This window comes from Ictalurus punctatus, chromosome 12 (genome assembly GCF_001660625.3).
Source record: "Ictalurus punctatus breed USDA103 chromosome 12, Coco_2.0, whole genome shotgun sequence".
NCBI classification, from domain to species: domain Eukaryota; kingdom Metazoa; phylum Chordata; class Actinopteri; order Siluriformes; family Ictaluridae; genus Ictalurus; species Ictalurus punctatus.
In genome coordinates, this window is record NC_030427.2 from 188,791 (window position 1) to 197,782 (window position 8,992).

General features: G+C 40.1%; 1 long non-coding RNA gene across 1 annotated transcript; it reads left to right on the forward strand.

Moving 5' to 3' along the window:
• Window positions 1–424: 424 nt before the first annotated feature.
• On the forward strand, window positions 425–7,107 carry LOC128634149 (uncharacterized). The gene is made up of 3 exons (XR_008397399.1): window positions 425–535; window positions 2,360–2,551; window positions 3,411–7,107. It is a non-coding gene; the product is annotated as an uncharacterized LOC128634149 (long non-coding RNA).
• The last annotated feature ends 1,885 nt before the right edge of the window (window positions 7,108–8,992 follow it).

Below are 8,992 nucleotides of genomic sequence, written 5' to 3' on the forward strand. Positions count from 1 at the left end.
GGTATTTATTGGGGGAGGGGCTTGGCCAACCACTTCACACACTCTGCAAGTCTAATTTATGCAAATTATGGTACCACCCACTTAGTAAAGGACTGTGGCTAATCTGCATATGCACATTAGCTCTATTACCTATTAGCGGATTAAAAAGTGACTGGTAAGTTAAAAGCCTAATTAGACTGTTAGAAGGTTAGATTGTTAGCATAAGATAAACATTAATAAGTTAGAACAGATAGTTATCATGTTTTCCAAATAATTATAAGTCTTAATAATAATTAAAGTTTGAGTTTTTAAATTTTTGCACAGTGAAATGACACTATTTAAAAATCTCTAAGCAGTAAAACGAAATCCTTAAGTCGGGTTATGGCGGAGTGTAGTTTTTTTTGACTGCACTAATAGTTCATAAACACGACACAGGAAGTAGGAAAAGAACTACATTTCCCATCTGCCCTGGCTGTCACAGGCTAATAGCACCAGCTGCTTTCCATTGCCTTAAGGAATGATTCTACTGCGGCAACGAGACCAAATACAACGAAAGGTAAGTTATTATTATAATTTTTTGCAGTTTATAAGTTTGTAATTTTATTTCCGTGCTTTAAGACATCATTTATAATTGAATCGCAATATTAAAGTAATTGTTATGATAGCGGACTTTACTAGCCAGAGTTAGCACACACTTTAACCAATCCAGCACATTAGTAAGTACAATAAGTTAATAAAATGAAGTTAATATATTAAATAGGCTTTGGTGGTTGTCATGTCATGTGAATATTTAGTGTTAAAGCGACTTCTGTAACTAGCTTCACCATGTAACGGATAGTTCGGTTATAAATAGCAGAGTCAGGCTTCCTAAATAGTTATCGATCTGAGCGCTGGATTGAGTTTAAAGCCTCTGAAATCGAGGACAGGGTGGACAGTAGTCTGGACCGAGCCCAGCTCATTAGTTCCAGTTATTAGTTTGTTATGAATCTGTAAAGCGCTGGGCGGTGGTGTGATGTGCTTCGATGTTGTAACTACAGCGCGCTCCTTTTATTCTGCGTCTCTAAACACCGCAGCTGAGCTGTGATCTGTGTGTAGAACAGGTTCTCACTCAGCACAGTTATTAGCAAGCACGGGTATGGTTATTTTCTTACTCAGAACATCACTAGGGACTGAAAATCTCAATATATTAACATTTTCTTTAGAGGTAAAATGGCACGAAGGTGGAAGAAGAATAATTATAACTAGACCAGTACATTTCCTGAAGAAAATGTGAGCGGTGCTTGCCATGGTGAAATCGGGACAGGGCGCCAATACATTCAAGAGCCGCCCGCGTAGGGTGCCTATACTTTCGAGAGCTGGACAGATATGGCACCAGCACTGTTAGAGCCGGCTGTGTAGTGCGCCAATACTTTTTAGAGCCGACCGTCAAGGGCGCCAGTACTTTTGAGAGCTGGCTGTGCAGGGTGCCAATACTTTTGAGAGCCGGCCAGATCGTGTGCCAATATTTCTGAGAGCCGAACAGATCGTGTGCCAATACATTTTAGAGCCGAACGTGTACGGAGGAAAATTTTTTTACAGCTTTCTCCTTAGAGGGCCAATACTTTCAAAACTCAATGCCAGTCTATGGGAAATTTTCTGAATTTGAGCTTCCGTAGTGGGAATTCCGGCATTCCGATCGCTTATAAAAGTCATAGCACACATCTCCTCAATAAGCCGATCGATTCGACACCTCACCTGTCGATCTCCGACAAACAGTGAGGGACTAGTTACGCACCAAAAAAAACGTGGAAGAAGAATAATAATAATAACTAGACCGGTACATTTCCTGAAGAAAATGTGAGTGGTGCTTGCGTTGGCGAAACAGGGACGGGTGCCAATACTTTCGAGAGCTGACAGCGTAGGGCGCCAATACTTTCCAGAGCCGGACAGATATGGCACCAGCACTGTTAGAGCCAGCCGTGTAGTGCGCCAATACATTTTAGAGCCGACTGTCAAGGGCGCCAGTACTTTTGAGAGCTGGCCGTGCGGGGTCCCAATACTTTTGAGCGCCGGCCGGAGAGTAATAATATTATTATTATTATTATTATTATTATTATTATTATTAAGTATGCAAGGGAACAATAGTAGTGCTTTTGAAGCACCACTGATTAAATGATCCATAGAATTAACCTGCATAAAAAATGACAATGTCTGCATAGTTTTTCTTCAAAGTGTACTTTCATTGTACTTGAAAATTGCTGTTGTAAAGTATTTGTCCACTTAAACATTGACATCTGACGGTTAACAATAAAAATTCTGTGCAGAGCTATCATATTTGTAGAATTTGATGTGCAATATTCGGTCACTGAATACTTCTCTCTTTCTCTCGTTGTGTATTAAGTATTGATGCTGCAAAAGAAGACGGATCTTTTGGTAGGCTGGTTAATGATGACCACAAGCACCCAAATGGCAGAATACAGAAGACTGAAGTGGATGGAAGCCCACATCTTGGTCTGTTTGCTTTAACAGACTTTAAAGAAGGTGATGAATTACCTACAATTACGGAGGAGGAGACTGGCCTTGGTGTAGCAAGGTATGCAGGGTATCTCCCTCTCTGTTTTCACAATTTAAAAATTATTAAAAGATAAACATTGTCTTATCCGGCAGTGTTGCGATTCATTTTTGTTGCACAACTAATTTTGTGCTTGTGCATCAACAATAAAATTAGACATTATTGTTCATCTGATCTGCTTCAGGTATTTTACTGCCACGTTTAAGCATTAACTACAAAACATGTGTGTGTCTGAATGCATCGTAATTATCCCAAAGTCTTCCAAAGTATCCCATATCTAACCCTGAAATAATAAACTTAATTCCTATAGTGAAATAATTATTGTTTTTGTCGTATTGAAAAGCATGTTTGCTTTCTGTTACATAATCTTGTCTGTTAATAGTTACTATACGGAGTCCCCACAAAGCATGTTTTATTCAGGTGTGTGAGGGAGTCTTGTGATAGCTGAATAGATATGTGAATTTAGAACAGTGTCCCCATAGGTCACTTAAACCTGTTTAAATATGCAGATTATGGAGGAGGACACTGCTGAGAGCAATGGCCAGGAGAAACAGCAGCCATCACAGTCTACACCTTTTCTGGATGATAAATATTAGAATTGTGTAGTTTGCTGTCACTTTTAATCCTGCCTTTCAATCACATCTCTCCATAATTTCCAACATAAGCATCCCCTGGGACTCAGTAGGTTCCCTACTGCATCTTCTCCAAGAAAACCGAGTACTCCTAGTTACTATTTGGTACATATGCACAAACTGCAGTCAGAGTTTTCATTCTTGAGACGTGAAATCTAAGTTCCAGTGTGTAAGTTGCCAGACAATGATTTCTGTTGGGTGTAAAGGTGTGTGTTTGCTATGTAACTAATGTTTATTCTTACATTTAGGTAAAACATCTACTCTGAAAAAGAGGAAGGCTCGGGAAGGAAATGAGGTCCATGCAGTGGAGAGACATATGAAGACCTTCATCATGTCATGTCGTGTCCCAGGGAAGTTGGTCTGTGAAAACTGCATTAGATCTGAGTCTTTATATCTTAAAGATAGAGACTGGCAAAGTGTCAAATTCTATGTCAACAACTGCACTGTAGCTTACAAGAGAGATTTAAACAAAGATTAAATAACACTTTGATAGTAACACTTTACATCTATATTACAGATACTGTACATCATAACATCTGTAGTAATGCTTTAACAATAAGTTACATTACACCTCTAGCCTTTTACTTTGTAATGAACCGCTCAGCATTTACTTCATCATAAACTAATCAGGAACAAATCAGGCATTTAAAATATCCATTAGGATCTTTACCTACACCGTTATATTGAATTAGATCAAATTGGTTTGGGCCGCCTTCTTCCAGTGGGTCCTTATGCAGGTGACTGACAAGTTCATGAGTAAGCCTATTGGGCAATAAAAGCTTCAGTGTGCTACCCATTTACATGTTTAGACTGCCTGGAATCAAAATTAGCTACCTCAACATATATTATTAAGTTGTTACTGTCACTTTTTAGCTTAGTCAGTTAAGTGGATATAGAATAAAGAAAAAAATTGTGTTTATGACATTTGGTTGTGTGTCTGTGTTTGGCTAGTATCTTTATTTTTCTCAATATGTTTAACTTTGAGCTGGCTATATGTAGTAAGCAGAAGTGTTATGTCAAACTTAAATGAGTCCAAGTTCATTCATGGCACATGTGAGCTTAGTAGTTGTGCACTTTAATGGGCAAATATTTGTTGTCTTTTACAGTAAAGAAGCTCAAGACTCAAGTTGTCTTTATAATGTTGAATAGACAGGGTTTTTTCATCTTACTGACAATTTTTCACTTGATTAGAGATCCAGACCAATAAACAAATACTTTGTGTAGCTAAAATATCAAAAGGATGAGTGTCTTTGTCATTTTGACTTGCCAAAATGACTGGGGATAGTGTTAATTTGTGATGCATGCCTGTGATAAATAAGTGAGGTTCAGTACAGCTAGCACCTCTACTTTCTATTCCACAAAAAAAATTGTATACTTTGGAGCAGGAAATGAAAAGCTTCTTAGAATTATAGCCTCAAAACTAATAATAGCACTGGTAACACCTTCCTTAACAAGTTCCTAGGTTTCTCAAAGGGTTCCTCTGTTGGAAATAGAAAGCTCCAAAAAAATGTAGTCTGTTATCTATTACGTGCAGATATTGAAATTTCTGTAAGAGAGCTTTTTGATAACCAAACTTTCACTGATTGCATATTTCACAAATAAGGCTTAAGAGTCCTTAGTATAAACAATTAAGAACAACTGTTCAATATAATTTCATGAGAAGCTTAAACCTTCAAATAGAGAAAATACACATCATATCTGCTTTACAGACAGCCCTCTAAATTAGACATACTTAGTTTGTAATTTTGTATAAATAATTATAGTTAAATTGACAACATTGTTTTTTAAAACCATGTCCCATTGTTGTTATATAAACGACCTGATCTGTGTGTATGCAGATTAACTATCTAGTGATGTCCCCTCTACAACATGAAAACCAGTTAATTTGCTGTGTATGAAAATTAGGTCCCCGTTAATGATGAGTTCTTGTTATGTTGTTTATGAAAAAACCAAGCACAGAAATTTGGTGATTTAAATCCAGAATTTGAGATGATATGTGTTCTCAGGCTTAAATTATACATGCCTGATTTTTTTCACATCTGTAGGACCTCAGGAAAGTGGTGTCCCCACAATACATGGGTGGGACTACTGACCCCAGAATGTTATAATTACAAGAGTGTGTGTGTGTGTGTGTGTGTGTGTGTGTGTGTGTGTGTGTGTGTGTGTGTGTGTGAAAGGTACAGGAGCAGTCTGGCTGTGCAGCTACAGTAAATGTTAATAATAATAATAATAGGACGTTATTTAAAAGCTCATACAGCTGATGTGATTTTTATTTAGTAGTTAATTTAACATGCTATGCTAACATGTAAACAATAAGATAATATTACCTGACGTACATTTTACACTCAATATTGTCTGTTTCTGTTCTATTTCACCAACAAAAATATTTCCAAACAAAGCCACAGCAGGTCCTGCTCCTTTTTCCTCCTAATTCCCTCATTTCTCCACGTTGGGATTAATAAAGTATTATCTTATCTCATCTTTTGTTCAAATGGGAGATTTCTTATTTATTTTATTTATTTTATTTATTTTTAAATAGGAGACCTTTTAATAATTTTATTTAAAAAATGGCTTCATGTTTCAATTATAATGAAGCATTTGTTCAAACAAAAATGTTTTCAGTCCTTTAAGGATCATTGTAACTGAGGATGTTATGTTTAAATAAACAGCAGGAGATTGAGCACCAGTGACTTGACACCTACAGCTGACAAAGCTGCAAGCAGGGTTCATACCTGCGCAAGAAAACCCTGTTGGATTTAGAGTCCGACGCCTCAAAGTGATTTAAGGAAACACTAGGCTATTCTACTGGAGCCGACGGACGTGTCTGTCCGTGTTCGACCCTTCTTCAACAACAACTTTGCAGTCTCGTTTATATTCTCAGGTTTCCGCACGTGGACGCCCTCTTCAGTCCATTTACTTCAGTCAAGTAATTAGAGCCTTTACTAGTTTACATGAACACATTCGGACGACTTACTTTACGTCAAAGCATTTTTCTAGGATAAAACACAAGCATGTTTGATGAATGCCAAGGTGCTTTCTTGCTCATCTGAATAGAGTTCTCTCTGCATTACGACACAGTTTCATAACAGGCTTCAAGTTGCGCAGGTGAAACCCCGGTGTAGTTCAGGTCCAGTGCCCTTTTCTCTCTGCAGTCGGGAAGATAGTGCACACGAGTTAGTTGACACAGACCGCTGACATGCCTTGAGCAGGCTTCAAGTTGCGTAGGGGAGACCCCAGTGCATTCCAAGTCCAGTGCCATGTTCTCTTGGCCATCAGAGGAAGGGAGCATGAGACAAGACTTAAGTGCATTTCCTTGGTTCATTTATGTTCTGATGTTTTATGTTTTGATCGTTTCAATGTGCCAACCTTCTTTACCAGCCGTAACCGCGATGGAGAATGAGACAAGGCTTAAGAGTGACTCCAAGGCTCATTGACGTTTTGATCGCGCATGGTCTCAACATTCCAAAGTGTCATGGGTCTTTTCAAATGGCTTCATGTTTCAATTATAAGGAAGCATTTGTTCAAACAAAAATGTTTTCAGTCCTTTAAGGATCATTGTAACTGATGATGTTATTATTATTCATAATAATAATAATAATAATAATGCTGATGTGGTGTCCTGTCCTCTGATTTCTGTGTGTGAGAGAAACACACTCACATTTCTGTTACATGGGAAACTTTATCTGTATTATGGCTGTGTGTGTGTGTGTGTGTGTGTGTGTGTGTGTGTGTGTGTGTGTGTGAGAGTGATCAGTGTTCTGATATTTCTTCATTTCTCTTCCAGTCTGTGTGTGTGTGATCTGACAGAGGAAAGCTGTAGAGTTCTGTCCTCAGTTCTCAGATCAAACTCCTCCAGACTGAGAGAACTGGACCTGAGTCACAATAACCTGCAGGATTCAGGAGTGAAGCTGCTCTCTGCTAGACTGGAGAATCCACACTGTACACTGGAGATACTCACTCACTCACTCACTCACTCACTCACTCACTCACTCACTCACTCACTCACTCACTCACTCACTCACTCACTCACTCACTCACTCACTCACTCACTCACTCACTCACTCACTCACTCACTCACTCACTCACTCACTCACTCACTCACTCACTCACTCACTCACTCACTCACTCACTCACTCACTCACTCACTCACTCACTCACTCACTCACTCACTCACTCACTCACTCACTCACTCACTCACTCACTCACTCACTCACTCACTCACTCACTCACTCACTCACTCACTCACTCACTCACTCACTCACTCACTCACTCACTCACTCACTCACTCACTCACTCACTCACTCACTCACTCACTCACTCACTCACTCACTCACTCACTCACTCACTCACTCACTCACTCACTCACTCACTCACTCACTCACTCACTCACTCACTCACTCACTCACTCACTCACTCACTCACTCACTCACTCACTCACTCACTCACTCACTCACTCACTCACTCACTCACTCACTCACTCACTCACTCACTCACTCACTCACTCACTCACTCACTCACTCACTCACTCACTCACTCACTCACTCACTCACTCACTCACTCACTCACTCACTCACTCACTCACTCACTCACTCACTCACTCACTCACTCACTCACTCACTCAGTGGTGATTGTAATTGTAGTGATGTACAGTGCATCCAGAAAGTATTCACAGCGCTTCACTTTCTCCACATTTTGTTATGTTAGTTTTATTCCAAATGGATTAAATTCATTATTTTCCTCAAAATTCTACTAACAATACCCCATAATGACAACGTGAAAGATGTTTGTTTGAAATCTTTTCAAATTTATTAAAAATAAAAAACAAAAAAAGCACATGTACATAAGTATTCACACCCTTTGCCATGACACTCAAAATTGAGCTCAGGTGCATCCTGGTTCCACTGATCATCCTTCAGATGTTTCTACAACGTGATTGGAGTCCACCTGTGGTAAATTCAGTTGATTGGACATGATTTGGAAAGGCACACACCTGTCTATATAAGGTCCCACAGTTAACAATGCATGTCAGAGCACAAACCAAGCCATGAAGTCCAAGGAACTGACCTCTGAGACAGGATTGTATCGAGGCACAGATCTGGGGAAGGGTACAGAAACATTTCTGCAGCATTGAAGGTCCCAATGAACACAGTGGCCTCCATCATCCGTAAATGGAAGAAGTCTGGAACCAGCAGGACTCATCCTAGAGCTGGCCGCCCGGCCAAACCGAGTGATCGGGGGAGAAGGGCCTTAGTCAGGGAGGTGACCAAAAACCCGATGGTCACTCTGACAGAGCTCCAGCGTGTCTCTGTGGAGAGAGGAGAACCTTCCAGAAGAACAACCATCTCTGCAGCACTCCACCAATCAGGCCTGTATGGTAGAGTGGCCAGACGGAAGCCACTCCTCAGTAAAAGGCACATGACAGATCACCTGGAGTTTGCCAAAAGGCACCTGAAGGACTCTCAGACCATGATGAAACAAAGATTGAACTCTTTGGCCCGAATGGCAAGCGTCATGTCTGGAGGAAACCAGGCACCAGTCATCACCTGGCCAATACCATCCCTACAGTGAAGCATGGTGGTAGCAGCATCATGCTGTGGGGATGTTTTTCAGCGGCAGGAACTGGGAGACTAGTCAGGATCGAGGGAAAGATGAATGCAGCAATGTACAGAGACATTCAATTCATGATGCATGTATTTTTCCCACTACCGGCCTATAGTAGGCAAATATGCAGTTTGGGACACAGCCGAACTCTCTTGTTCGCCGTAAAGCGTAAAACTGCCGTGTGTGATCGTGTCCTGTTGCAAAATGTGGTGAAAACTCACACGACGTT